Here is a 14,450-nt window from a genome sequence, read left to right as displayed (position 1 = left end):
TGTAACTCTATTTAGTTATAATATCTCAATTAGAATATAATTTACTTGGTCCTAAGTTTATTCTTGGATAGAGGTTCTACTGTATTAGTTATATGCAATATACTTTCTGATTTCTAAAAAAAAAATACTCATAGGAAGTAATTATTATTGTTTATTTTTAAAATTGATAATTGACTTTTTTTAATAAATCTCTATTTAATTAATTAACCCTCTCATTTATAATATATGGCGTGTTTACTCACATGTAATCTGAATGATTAAGAATTGGATTGACCATCTATCAGATTCACCCTTAATCAAATTGATGAATTGGAACCTAAAAGTTATGTTGGTGTAGTTTTTCGTCAACCGATCTAAGAAGATCAAAAAAAAAAAATAAATAGGATCACGGTGAATTAATCTGACTAATAAAACCACGATAAATTAAATGGACACCAAAGATTTATAGTAGTTCACCTCCATGTCGCGATGGTAATCGGGCTACATCTACTTTTATTTTTATTGATTAGATCCAACACACAAGAGTTATGTTCTCAAGAGTGTCTGGATAAAAATACAGCAACAGATTTCTAGGTGAAATCTTAATCAAGATTCATAAATATCAGATTCATGGGAGACTTGATATTCATAAATCTGATTTAAATTAGTGATTGTAAAGTTCTTGGGAACAATAAACCAATAAAGTGTAAGGAAAAGTGTGTATCAATGGTGTTTTGAGGACTGATGTCGATTGAGTATGGTAGACTTAATGGAGAAGATGAAGGAATAAGGAATAAGGGTCTGTTTGGCACAGCTTTTGGAAAAGCTAAAAGTTACTTTTCAAAAATGTTGTGACAAAAAGGTGTTTGGTAAGCTATTAAAATTAGCTTATTGAAGAATTTATGAAAAAGCTACACCTAAAAGCTAAAGCTGGTACAACCTAACTTTTAAAAAAAAACTGTTTTGATTAAAAGACTCTATAATAAGTTATTTTTTACGAAAAAAATTTATTTAATTATTTATTATATATTAAAAAAATATTTTTTTTTGAAGGAAAAAATGTTTAAAATAAATATTATTTAAATTTCTAACTTTTTATTTTGTTTTTAAAAAGATATTTTATATTTTTATTATTAACAAACAATATCAACCTAAGTTAATTTCTTTTAAACTACAATTTTTTCTTTTACAAGTGATAACAATATAAAAATATTAAAAATTATTTTTATCAAATGCATATAAATTAATACTATGAAAAAATTAATTAAAAATATATAGAAAGTAAAAATTTTATATAACATATTTTTTTTATATATATATATATTTGTGATTATAATGAACTAGATTAAAATATTATCATTATTATAAAAGAATCTTAACAACTTGGAGCACTTTAAAATTTATAATTTACCAAACACTCAGCTCAGCTTTTTTCCACAGTTACAACTACTTTTTCTTACAACACAGTTACAGCTGCTTTTTCCCGCAGCACAACTGTGCTAAACTGGCCCTAATTAAGTGTAGTGTGGTTGTCGTCAAGTGAGTCTCAAGTGAAAGGTTTTAGAAAAAGATCCAAGAGAGTCCAAAAGAAGAACTGTCTCTAGGAAGGTTGCAAAAGTTTCAAAAGTCGAAAAAAGTCCCTTTCTCAGCCTCCTACTTCTCATTATATAGGATGTAGGGTTTGTTAGTGATCCCCACATGTCGGGGTATCTCATTAACAAATCCTGTATAACACTCACTACTAGAAAAGCGGGTTTTAGTGACACACATTGAGTAACTCTAAAACTGTTTAGTGACACTTCAACGCGTGTCACTAATGAGGGTGACTGGAAAGACAGTTTTTAGTGACACTTCACACGTGTCACTGAAACCTTTTACATTCACTTTTTGCGCGTCACTATAGGTGTGTAGAGTCAGGTTTTGTCAGACTGAAAAGGTAACAACCACACACATGAAGTGTTACTATATCCCTTTTTTTTTATTTTTTTATTTATTTTTTATTAACATTTTCGGAGCCATATTGACACACAAAAATAGTCACTATACTTATTCATTTATTTATTTTAATATTTTTTTTGATATTGGATCTTATTTATTTATTTTAATAATTAATATACTTATATATCAGATTTGTTTTATTTTAATTTTCATATAAAAAAACTTAAAAAGTGTATATATATTTGCATTAATTTACATAAATAAAAATAAAAAAAAAAATAAAGTATTGAACAAAAAATATTCCTTTGAATCAATATAATATAAGTATGGTTCAATACAATTTTTTTTACTAAAATATTTTTAGAACAATGGGAGTGGGTATTAACACTTAGATGAAAAGAAAAACCCAAAAATAGGCATGAACACATCTGTAAAAAAAAATTAGACACCTAAAACAACAATCAAAATCAGATTACAATAGTCCACCGTAAACAACATAACCCCGATCTCCATCAACCAGAAACTCAAAGCCGCTGTGGAAGGAGAGGGATTCGAAGGGTGTCAAATTCTAGTGAAGTAAAACGGACGACCTTACAAACCCCCAAGCACTGGTCATTCCCCTGCAAAGAAATAGATGAAGAAGAGAAGGGAAAGACTTCAGATCTACCGTTAAAGATGAAAGGAACTAAAACAAATTAAACGTAAGAAATCGACGACGAGAAGGAGCTCACCATCGTGTCGTGTCGACGGGTGTTGCGCCTATTGGCGGTGCCCATTTGGGCGTCAGGACACCGGGAGAAGCTCCGCCTGGCCTGGCGATCTCATGATCGCAGAGAGAATAGACAAAGAAGAAGAGGCGGAAAAGAGATGAGAAACTTTGAGTTAACCTTTTATTTTTAGAAAAAAATAAAAGTTAACGAGAGAGAAGGGGGAGGATGCGTCTAGGCTGTTCGCTGCCAACGAGGGAGAAGAAAGAGAGAGATGTGAGAGGCGCTGTGTAATTAGCTAGGGTTTTCTTGACATATATATATCACTTTAAATAAAAGTAAAAAAAATAAAAAACTGATTTGATTTGAAAGAGAGAGACGATGATGGGTCAATTTTTATTTATTTATATTTTTTTAAAAATAAAATAAAAGAAGAGCATTATTAATAATAGGTTTTTTTTAAGAGACTATATAGTGACGCGCAGTGTGTGTGAGAAAATGTGTATACCAACACGCTATGCGCGTCACTAAAGCCACGTGGCTTTAGTGACGCGCATAGCGTGTTGGTATACACATTTACTTACCCACGTAGCACTTCTCTATAGTTTATGGTTTTTTTTTTATTATTTTTATAAAATTATAAATTTTGGGTTTTAGTATTTAGTGACACTCCATATTTTTAGTGACCCACATTCCGGGTGATAAACACCGAATATTTAGAGTCTAATTGTGTGTCACTAAAAATCACTCATAACTCTTTAGTGACCCACACTTTTATGCGTGTCACTATATGGCATCACTAAAAGTCCAAATTGTAGTAATGACTCCTTCATAATGAATAAAATATTACAAGAAAATAAATACCTATAAAAATCCCCCTTGTTTCTAGGCCAATATTCCACACATATGGGGAAAGTTGTTATCTTCGGTTGAGGATGCATCAATTTGAAATAGAGTGATGGGATGTCACCTCTTGCCTAGAAATGCATAATATTGGTAATGAGTACTGAAAACATGTATTTTAGAGTGTCAATGCTCGCATAAAATACCACATGGGCTGTGGCAGTGTCCTCCAACAACCCTCACTTAACCACATTACTTAATTCACGAGTAAAATGTACCAGCCTGCCTTGTGAGCAAATTTTGGACCCGATAACTCCAAAATTGAGCCATGGCTGTGAGACACAATTTGATCAGTCTTGAAATTATCTTTCCTATGCAAGTTGAACCAGTTCATATGAGTACAAATTGAGATAGTTATGCTCATTTTGCTGAAGGTAGTTTATGCTGACTTGTACCAGTTGCGAGCACAGACATGGCCAAATGGTAATGCCGGTGCATGTTCTCGGACCACTCGGGGTGTGTTTTGACTTTTTTTTTTATGGTGAGTCATATTTTGGGGGTCTCGAGGCCCAAAAACTTTATTTTGACATTTGAAACCCTAACAGGAGACCACTGCCACCAGTTGGAGCCAGACAGTGGCAGTGGTCGGCCATGGCTTGTGGGAAGCCATGGGTTGTTTTTCTCACTTGTATTTGATACATAGATGTTGAAAATATAATTTTCCCAATAAATCTCATTTCCTTTTGTAGTAGCCGACGACTGCCACTCCATTATGGAAGTGCCCATCAAATTTGATGGGCACTGCCATTTCCTTATGACAGTGGTTTAATATGGACCTTATAAAACCTTAGGTGACTTTTCTCATTTTAATTTGAGTTATAATTTCTAAATTCCAAAGATTTTATTAAACTCTAGGTGTATTATATGAATTATATGTGAATTATGAAATTTTTACAATTTTCGCTCGACGACAACGGAAAATGCGATGGATGACTAGTTTGATCACATGGGTAGGTCTGGAACCTTATTTCTTAGTGGAATGTATATTGGAGGAAATAGCATACCGAGTGTAAGCGGGGTTATGGTTTTTGACAATTTGACCCCTAAGCTTAAGTTAGCCGAAGTTTAGGCTTTAAGGGTATTTTAGTCATTTATGGAGGAGGATTAGGTGGCTTGTGGGTTTTTTGACAGCTGCCTTTTAATTGATTAATGATGCATTATGTTAGTTAATTAAGAAAGAAATCAAAAATTAAGGAAAAAGCCAAAAAAAAAAAAAATAGAGAACTCTCTCTTTCTCTCTTTCAGCTGAAGCAAACCAGAAGGAATCACCCTTAAAACTTGATATTTTTCTAGAATTAAGCTAAGGATTCAAGTAGCTTGTAGGAAAGGTAAACCCTAGAACCTTTGATCTTGTGTTTTTTAAGCTTTAAAATTGGTTTGATTATGTAATTTTGAAATTTAGTGGCTGTTAGGGTTAGGATGTTTGATAGTTTGTTTTCTAAGTTTGTTTTGAGCTTAAAGGATGATTTAGTTTCTGGTTTTGAGCTGTGGGGGTTGTGGATGAACAAGTTTGAGTTTGAAAACTCAAGCTTGGTTCATCCATGGCATGGTTTTGTTTGGTGTGTTTTTTTAGGATCTGTTGGTTGGATTATATTATGTATACCCTGTTTAGGTACTCTGGAAAGTTTGGTGGAAATTAGACAAGTTTTGAGCAAATTGGAGGATTTTTGGGAAAGACTGGTATAAACCGATTAACCTATTTACCAGTACTTTAAAAACCGATAATCGATTTTGGCAGGTTCCCCAAACAACCAATTTTCTCAATTCTAGTCCATTTTAGTGTCTTAGTTGGATGTTTCCCTATTTCCTATGTTAATGTAATCCCTAGTGAATATAACAGAGCCTTGAGTTATAAATTCAGGTTTCCCGGATTAAGGTTTCGGACATGTGATTTGCCCGGTTTTAATATGTGATTAGGGCATCCATCCAGCATGAGACTTTCCATTCAGGTTGGCCAACTCACTTGAATCTTGAAAGGAGGTAAGAACTGTGTATAATGTGTAATATGAATGTGCGAGTGTATGTATATGTTAAGTGTATATGCATGCTTATATGTTAGTTACATTACCAACACTTGTACAGTTATGGTACAAAGTGCATTGGTATCGTGTATATTCTTAAGGAGTACATTACGGTAATACCGGCACAAGTTCGTGAAAGTACAGGGTGTGTATGGTATATAATTCGGTGGTACTCAGGGTACGAAATAAACCCTACCAACACTTGTACAGTGAGGTACGTAGTGTATGTGGTATAGTTGTTGTACCCTAGTATGGAACGTTCTTACTCATCTGTTAAGCCTTGTAAGGGCGCCTAGATACAAGTCAGTATTATATGATATGTTATATGCTTTTCTTACTGAGTCTATCGATTCACAGTTCTACTTTCATGTGTAGGTAAAGGAAAGGCAAAAACTGAATATAAGTGAGCTTGAGCTGGGATGGGGTTGTACATGTCATGGCGACACGACTTGGAGTGTTCGGTCTCAGGACATCTGGGGTTGTTATTTTGTAGTCGCGGTGCGACTTGGATATTGTATTTTGAATATTTTGTATAAAAGTTTAAAAACGGGATCCCGGTACTTGTAAATGATTATGTAAATTACAAAGTTTAGTATTTAATATAAAAATTTTAATTTGACACATTTTTTGAAAAAATTCTTTAATTAGCAAAGATAGAATTGTAATTGAAAAATTACTGTAGAGTGCCTTAGCATTTGGGCGTTACACTTATCATTGGTAAGGTGTTGACTGTCTTCATACCCTGGTCGGCCAACATGCTTGAATGCAGAAAATTGTCAAGTTGGCATATTTAGGATGATGTTATTGTTCCATTTAGGACGGTTGAATCGAGTTTCCACTTCGCAGAAGTACATAGAACAAAATGTTAATGCTTCATCATCCACAAAATATTCAACAATAGATCATTCTGAATGGGTATGATTCCTGACATATTGCTTGTACACAGACATTGACCGCTCGATGGGATACATCCACCTGTACTGCACTGTTCTACCTAGTATGGCTTCTTTAGGGAGATGAATAATTACGTGAACCATTATGTCAAAGAATGCTAGTGGGAAAATAGTGTCTAACTTACACAAAATAGTTAGAATATTTGTTTGCATTTTTTCTAAATCAAAAACATTAAGTGTTCTTGAACATAATTGTTTGAAATACACACACAAATCAATGATTGTGTCATGGATTTCCTTTTTCAAGTACTTACGGATACCTGCCGATAATAAACGTTATAACAAAAAATGACAATCATGAGATTTGAACCTAGAAATCTTGGCGATATCCAAGTTTACATTTTTATCTAAGTTTGCAGCAAAACCGTCCAAAAATCGTACAGTCTTTATAAAATCTGCAAATTCAATCCATTCTTAAACCAAAAGTATGTAACTAGTTGGAGGATTTTTCCATTTCCCATTTCGGTATTCATACAACCACAACTCACGTCGTATTTGCAAGTCTTGCAAATCCATTCTCGCCTTCTCGGTATCTTTTAACTTCTCATCGATACTTAGAAGAGTACCTACTAAGCTGTCACACACAATTTTCTCAATGTGAATTACATCAAGATTATGTTGTAAGTAAATTTTTTTTCAGTACTCTAGTTCAAAAAATATACTCTTTTTTGACCAATTTAGCTCTTCAATAGAATGCTTCCATTTCACACCCCTGAATTGTTCGTGTTTTCCAGGCAAACAAAATTGAATTCGGTCCAATTGAGATAAAATATCATCTCCCGTCATTACAGGAGGTGGTGCTCTCTTCTCAGGCTTACCATCGTATTTTTTACTTTCCCTTCTTGGATCATTCATTTTGAGAAAATGTATGTGGCCAACGTATCCAATCTTACTATTTAGGCCAATGGAAGGAGTGTGTTCGTTGTAAGTGGGACATGCCATGTACTCTTTTGTGCTCCAACCAGACATTAGAGCATAAGCAGGAAAATCATTTATTGTCCATAACACTACCGCACACATTGAAAATACAGTTCTATTGTAGGCATCTCGGGCTTCAACATTCGTCTCCCATAATTGTTTCAGTTCATCAATTAACGGTCTCAGAAACACATCCATGACTTTTCTAGAAGATGATGGACCTAGAATCAATAAGGTTAAGAATAACGATTCTGATTTCATGCACTTCCATGGTTGCAAATTATATAGGACACAAATAACTGGCCACCGGCTATAAGAGTTGCTCATGTTCTCAAATGAATTAAAACTGTTAGTAGCCAATCTGAGCCTGACATTTCTAGGTTTGACAACAAAAGATGGATGAAGTCGGTCAAACTGCTTCCTTTCTTTAGCATTCATAGTATGCCTAAGCACATTGTCTTCTTTGAGTCTCTGCGAGTAATGCCCCCACATGTACTCAATGGTGTGAATTGAGCAATATAATCGTTTTAGTCTCGGTGTGAGTGGAAAGTACTGCATAACTTTGTGAGGAGCCTTTTTTCCTTACCTTTTTTTTTCACCGAACGTGATTTGCCACATGTAGGGAAAAACTCTCTGTTCTCATTCTCCCTCTAAAAAATGACATAATTATACTTTCACAAATCTATTGAGTCGTAACCCAAACCTAGATTGTGCAATCGCATCTTTGACACATAGTGCAACTTCGGTCATTTTATTTCCTCCAAAAATAGTTCAATCAAGATAGACAGCAACATATCAAAAGAGTGGTTACTCTACCTATTCAAAACCTTACAGTGCATAAGCTTTACAAGCGCATTGAGGGCCAATTTTTTGCAACCAGGATACAACTCACACTACAAGAAAACTTACTTTTGTTGGTGCAAAAATGCGCCGGCAAAAGTAAACTAAATGCGCTGACACAATTATACGCCGGCAAAAGAGGTCAGCTCGCTGTCGCAGTTTTCTCGCTTCCATTTTGTCATCGGGCAAGATACCCTTTTCCAGGTAGGCGACTATTGGAGTCATCCAAGTGACTTCTTTGGCAACATCTATTTCCATCACTTCTTCTCGACTCACTTTCGGGTGAGCCAATACGTCAATAGGAATTACATCGAGTAATTCAACTTCTCTAGTTGAGGCCAAGCGGGCCAATGCGTCTGCGTGTGAGTTATGAGCACGCGGTACTCGGGATACGACTACTTTCTTGAATTTCTGCAACAACTCGCACACTATGGCGAGGTACTTAGCCAGACGCCCGCCTCGGGCCAGATATTCTCCATTCACCTGGCATAAGACGATTTGGGAGTCGCTAAAAGCCTGTAAGTATTCTACTTTCATCTCGAGGGCGAGCTTCAATCCTGCGATCAAAGCCTCATACTCGGCTTCATTGTTAGATGCAGAAAATTCAAAACGCAAAGCAGCGTGTACCTTAAAATTGTTGGGTTTGATTAGTATGATTCCACCACCGGAACCTTCGCTATTAGAAGCCCCATCGACGTATAACGTCCATCCTTCTCCATTCGGTACAACAGTGTCAATTTTGTCGTTTATGAGTGCCACTTCAGTACTTGGGAACTCAACAATGAAATCTGCCAAGGCCTGCCCCTTGATCGCAGTTCTGGGTTGGTATCTGATGTCGAACTGGCTTAACTCTACTGACCATTTCAATAATCTTCCCGATGCTTCTGGCTTTGCTAAGACTTGCCTCAAAGGGTAGTTTATTAAAACTTCAATGCTATGGGCCTGAAAATAAGGTCGCCGCTTTCTTGATGATATTACCAGGGACAATGCTAATTTTTCCATTTGAGGATAGCGAGTCTCAGCATCTAACAACCGTTTACTGACATAGTACACCGGGTATTGTCGTCCTTGATCTTCGCAGATTAGTACCGAAGTAATCGCATATTCTGACACCGCTGGGTAAATGGATAAGACTTCGCCGAATATGGGTTTTGACAGGATTAGGGGATGCCCCAAATGCGTTTTTAATACTTGAAAAGCTTCTTCGCATTTCTCGGTCCATTGGAACTTCTTATTGCCTTTTAAATTTGAAAAAACTCCTTGCATTTATCAGAGGATCGTGATATAAAACGGTTTAGAGCGGCAACTTTACCTGTGAGACTTTGGACTTCTTTTGGCTTAGTCGGTGATTGCATTTCCACTAATGCTTTGATCTTCGCGGGTTTCCCTCTATTCCTCGCTAATTAACCATGAATCCGAGGAATTTCCCTGAATCGACTCCAAAGACGCACTTTAGAGGATTTAGCCGCATTTTATATCGTCGTAGTATATCAAACATCGCTTGTAAGTGGTTGACATGGTCTTTTGCATGTTGAGATTTTACGAGCATATCGTCAACATACACTTCCATGGTGTCCCCAACCAAATCTGCGAACATCATATTTACCAGTCTCTGATACGTTGCACCAGCGTTTATCAAACCAAAAGGCATTACTTTATAACAATACGTACCTCGATCTGTAATGAACGAGGTATGTTCCTAATCTGGTTCATACATCGGGATTTGATTATATCCTGAGTATGCATCCATCCATAAAGCTGAGAAGCTCATGACCTGCAGTGGCATCAACAAGTTGGTCAATGCTAGGAAGTGGGAAGCTGTCTTTGGGACAGGCTTTATTTAAATCAGTGAAATCAACGCATGTGCGCCATGAGCCGTTAGGCTTGGGCATGAGTACGGGATTTGCTAACCAATCGGGGTAGAATGACTCCCGTATGAAGCCGCATGCCAAGAGGCGGTCGACTTCTTCCTTCAGCTCTTGGTACCTCGCGGGGTCCATTTTGCGGTGCTTCTGTCGGACACCTCGCACTTCGGGGTCAATGTTCAATCGATGACACATGACCTGCGGAGATATTCTGACAATATCTGAATGTTTCAAAGCGAAAACATCAAGGTTTTGTTTGAGAAATGTCGTTAGTTTTTCTCGCTGTTGAAAAGTTAGTTTGGAACCAATTTTCAAAACTTTATTACTATCTACTGGATCAATACGTACCTCAATGGTGTCTTCCGCGGCTTGGGCAGTTGCGGCATAATCGAGGATCCTAGGATCCAAATCTGGTCCGTCTTCATGGGGTACTTCTTTTATCCTGAAGACTTCTTGGTGAGGGCCTGGTGCCTCTAACAGATATATGACATTGGCTGACTTTTTTTCTGCGAGCTTAATTGCTGCGTTGTAGCATTCTTGCGAGTCTGATTGGACTCCTTGCACAGAACCTACTCCAGCGGGAGTAGGGAAATGTTGGAAATTATTTTACTAGGATCTTAGATCTACTCACAAGTATGTTGATTAACACCCTAAATATGAACTTCTAAAACGATTACGAAATAAACTCATATAAAGTATGAGAAACCTTATATTGGGTGCAGCGGAATAATATGACTCCTTCCGTTCAGATATCTAGCCCTTGATTCCTTTCTGTAGCAGAGCATTATCAATATCTGAACCTGGATATCTTTCTCTCCTTCTTTAGTGCTGAAACTCCTTCTTGTTGAATGTCTTTCTTCACGATCTTCCTCACTATGATTGAGGTATCACTTGCTGCGTGTGGGCACTACTCTAACACTAAGTAATTTCGAAATTGAAGAGGGAAGAAAGAGAAGAAGGTGGCGGCTAGGTATATAGAGAGAAGGCTTAGGTTTTTCTCTGAAGAAAAAGTGTGAAAGTTAAGTGTAAATTTCCTGAAGCCTTCACTATCTATTTATAGCATTCCACTAGGGTTAGGTTTGAATTATTTGGCATTAAAATAATGAAAATATCAGATGATAAATGCTATAAAAGTGGCCGGCCCTATACAATATGGATTTGGGCCTCACTTTTTGCAATTTTGAAGTTTTATCATTTCTGCATCTCATTTTCTCAAAAACGCTAATTTTCAAATTCAACCATTTAAATCCCAATTCTAATTATTTAATAACTATAAATAATTATTAAATAATATTGTCATTTATCATATTTATTCATTGAACCATACAAAGTATCATAATTAACAAATATGCCCCTAAAACTCTTTCTTTACAATTTCGCCCTTACTTAGTGAAAAATTCACAAATAGACATAGTCTAATTTGAGAATTATAATTGATTAATCAAAACCAATTATATTAGTCTTACAAGCAATATTATCTCAACTAGTGGGGGGGACCATGGGCGTATATAACCGAGCTTCCAATAAGCAGATAAAGAACTTATAACCTAAATTCACTGACTTATTAATTCTTCGTTGAATCCACGCATAGAACTTAGAATTGCACTCTCAGTATATAGAATGCTCTATATGTTCCACCATATAGACACATCATTAGTTATCCATTGTTATAATCCTAATTTGATCAATGATCCTCTATATGAATGATCTACACTGTAAAGGGATTAGATTACCGTTACACCCTACAATGTATTTTATCCTTAAAACACTTAACCCCGTATAAATGATATTTCAGCTTATGTGAAATGAGTACTCCACCATTTATTTTCGTTTGGTCAAGCTCGAAGGAGATCATCCTTTACTTACTATTCGCCAGATAGAAGCTATAGATTCCATGTTTATGTTAGCGCTCCCACTCAATTGCACTACCGTGTTCCCAAAATTTATGTATCACCCTGACCCAAAAGTAGGGTTAACTAACAAATTAAAGAACACGAATAGCCTCTTGAGATTTAGCCTAATCATAACAGGATTAAGATCATTTGATCTAGGATCAACTAGGCGATATTGACTTGAATAGATATTACGGTAAGTTTAATAAATCTAAGTCAAAGTTCAATATCGGTCCCTTCCGATGCATACTCCATGCATCCAACCTGAGCTTTACTTTAACCAATGCTCTGAAAAGAACATAACATTTCTCCAAATGCAAGTAAACTCTGTTGTAGATTATCATATCAGTAAAACCCTGTGTCTGATAAATCTAGGAAACTTTATTCACATAGTCATGTTTACTTTCCAAAGTGTTGACAACACAATAAACAGGATCAAGTATGTGAAAAGGGTTTCAGATGAATTCATACATTATGTACATATAATCATGAAATAAATCATGTGAACCATGCAACATCAAATGTTATTTTTGATCTATATTAATAAGTAAATCTGATTATATTGAAATGAGTTTTATTTAGGGCATAAAACCCAACAAACTCCCACTTGCACTAATATAAAACAAAAAGTGCATTTCAAATAATCTCAACACCTTGATATACAAATCAAGTGTCGTAGTAGTAAACTCCTCGTAATAGGATCTGAAAGGTTGAATTAAACACAACCTTTTCTCCACCATTACTCTTCCTTAATCACAAAATCGTTGATAATGTGAAATTCCTCTCTATATGTCTACTCTTTTTGGGATACTGGATTCTATACCTTTGGCAACTACTTTTGGTTAATCAGGAAATAACACTAGTAGTTAAGGCAATTTGGAATGGTGCCAAAAATGTATAGAACTCTCCTAAGACTGAATAAGTACCTTTCCTGCAACTTTAACATTCAGTCCCTTTCTGGTAGACCTAGAGACTTCAGATAGGTTTTTACACTTCTCCAAAATAACTATTCCACCCCCAGAGTAATCACCATCTTATCAGAAAGATTTTCTAGCACAAAGGCAAATCTCGAAATCTGATGTGGTGTAGTCTAAGAGTTTTAAATACACCCTTATTGACTAACATATAGTTCCTCTTCTTAATCTTAAGATTTACTTGATTGTCTTCCAATGTTCTTCTCCTGGACTAATCTGATACCTACTCATTAGTCCCACTCAACAGCAGGTGTATGGTCTAAGGCATACAAAAGCATATCTGAGACCTCTCACTGTTGATATAAGAAATTATTTCATGGCTTTATCTTTTCTGGAATAGTTGAGACTTTACCTTAGATAAATAAAATCTATGCCTAGTAGTCGAGAAGCTTCTATAGATTGCCATTAGAAAGAAAATGCTTCAGCATCTTACTAAAGTAAGTTGCTTGCATTAGAGTAAGTAATTAACAGGTATACCACAAGCCATAGGTTTAGATAAACCCAAACCTATAATACTAGGAGCATGAAGTTTTGTTAAGTCCATTGAATAGACTTATTAACAAAATTTCCTTTGATGTCCTTGTAATGGAAAAATTTAGGTTACTCCATGTGAATGGATTAAACCATAGTTCTCTTGGCTTTTTTTCTTAGTTTCTTATCTTGACAATCCATTACTTGTTTAATCTCACAATGGATTTTAATCACTAGTGTCTTCCAAGTCATAAGAAGTAAAGTTCCTTGAAACTCTCCCACTACGACAAGGTACCATGAATTATGTCTAAGAAAACTAAATGGTATGGAACCTCTTTGGTTGTGACAAGACAACAGAGGCAGTGGGATCATCATATGTCAAATACGATGATAGAACACTTATGGAATCAAGAAAAAATATCTCCTTTATTTTATACTTTATTTTCAGACTTAGTCATTATCTTGGAAAAGTAGTATTTGTTTAAACAAACACCTTCTTATTTAATGATTATGGGATGGTCCACCCCTAATCACTTAGAATAACTAACAAACCATGGTTAACAGTTCTAGCTTTTCTTAAGATTTTGATTAGGTCATCCATGAATCTAGTAATGATTTACATTAAGTATACAACCATTACATCATTCTGAAATTGTATTACCATAGAAGGATTTAGGCAACGATTAGTAACTAATCATCAACATGCAAATCGAAATTTCTGGGGAGGTAAGTTTGGATATAATTCAAAAATCAATTTAATGATCTTTGAACTGCATATCTACTAACTATTTCTCCACCCCTATCAGTTCGCAAGATCTTTAACCACTTACCTTCATGGTTTTCCACCATTGCTAGAAATTAAGAAATTTTTCAAACATTTCAAATTTCTTTGCATAAGGTATAATCTAGAGTGATTGTTTTAAGAATACAACGAAAAACTCATATCCACTATTGAATGTACATCCATCTACGAATGAGATGAACAACTT

At 35.4% G+C, this 14,450-nt stretch overlaps 1 long non-coding RNA gene across 1 annotated transcript; it reads right to left on the bottom strand.

Moving 5' to 3' along the window:
• Positions 1-2,067: 2,067 nt before the first annotated feature.
• On the bottom strand, positions 2,068-2,918 carry LOC133032742 (uncharacterized). The gene is made up of 2 exons (XR_009685326.1): positions 2,649-2,918; positions 2,068-2,537 (listed from the first exon to the last, which is right to left on the bottom strand). It is a non-coding gene; the product is annotated as an uncharacterized LOC133032742 (long non-coding RNA).
• Between the last annotated feature and the right edge of the window lie 11,532 nt (positions 2,919-14,450).

This window comes from Cannabis sativa, chromosome X (genome assembly GCF_029168945.1).
Source record: "Cannabis sativa cultivar Pink pepper isolate KNU-18-1 chromosome X, ASM2916894v1, whole genome shotgun sequence".
NCBI classification, from domain to species: Eukaryota; Viridiplantae; Streptophyta; class Magnoliopsida; order Rosales; family Cannabaceae; genus Cannabis; species Cannabis sativa.
Note: the sequence above shows the minus strand (reverse complement) of the source record. Positions and strands in the feature narration are given on the sequence as shown.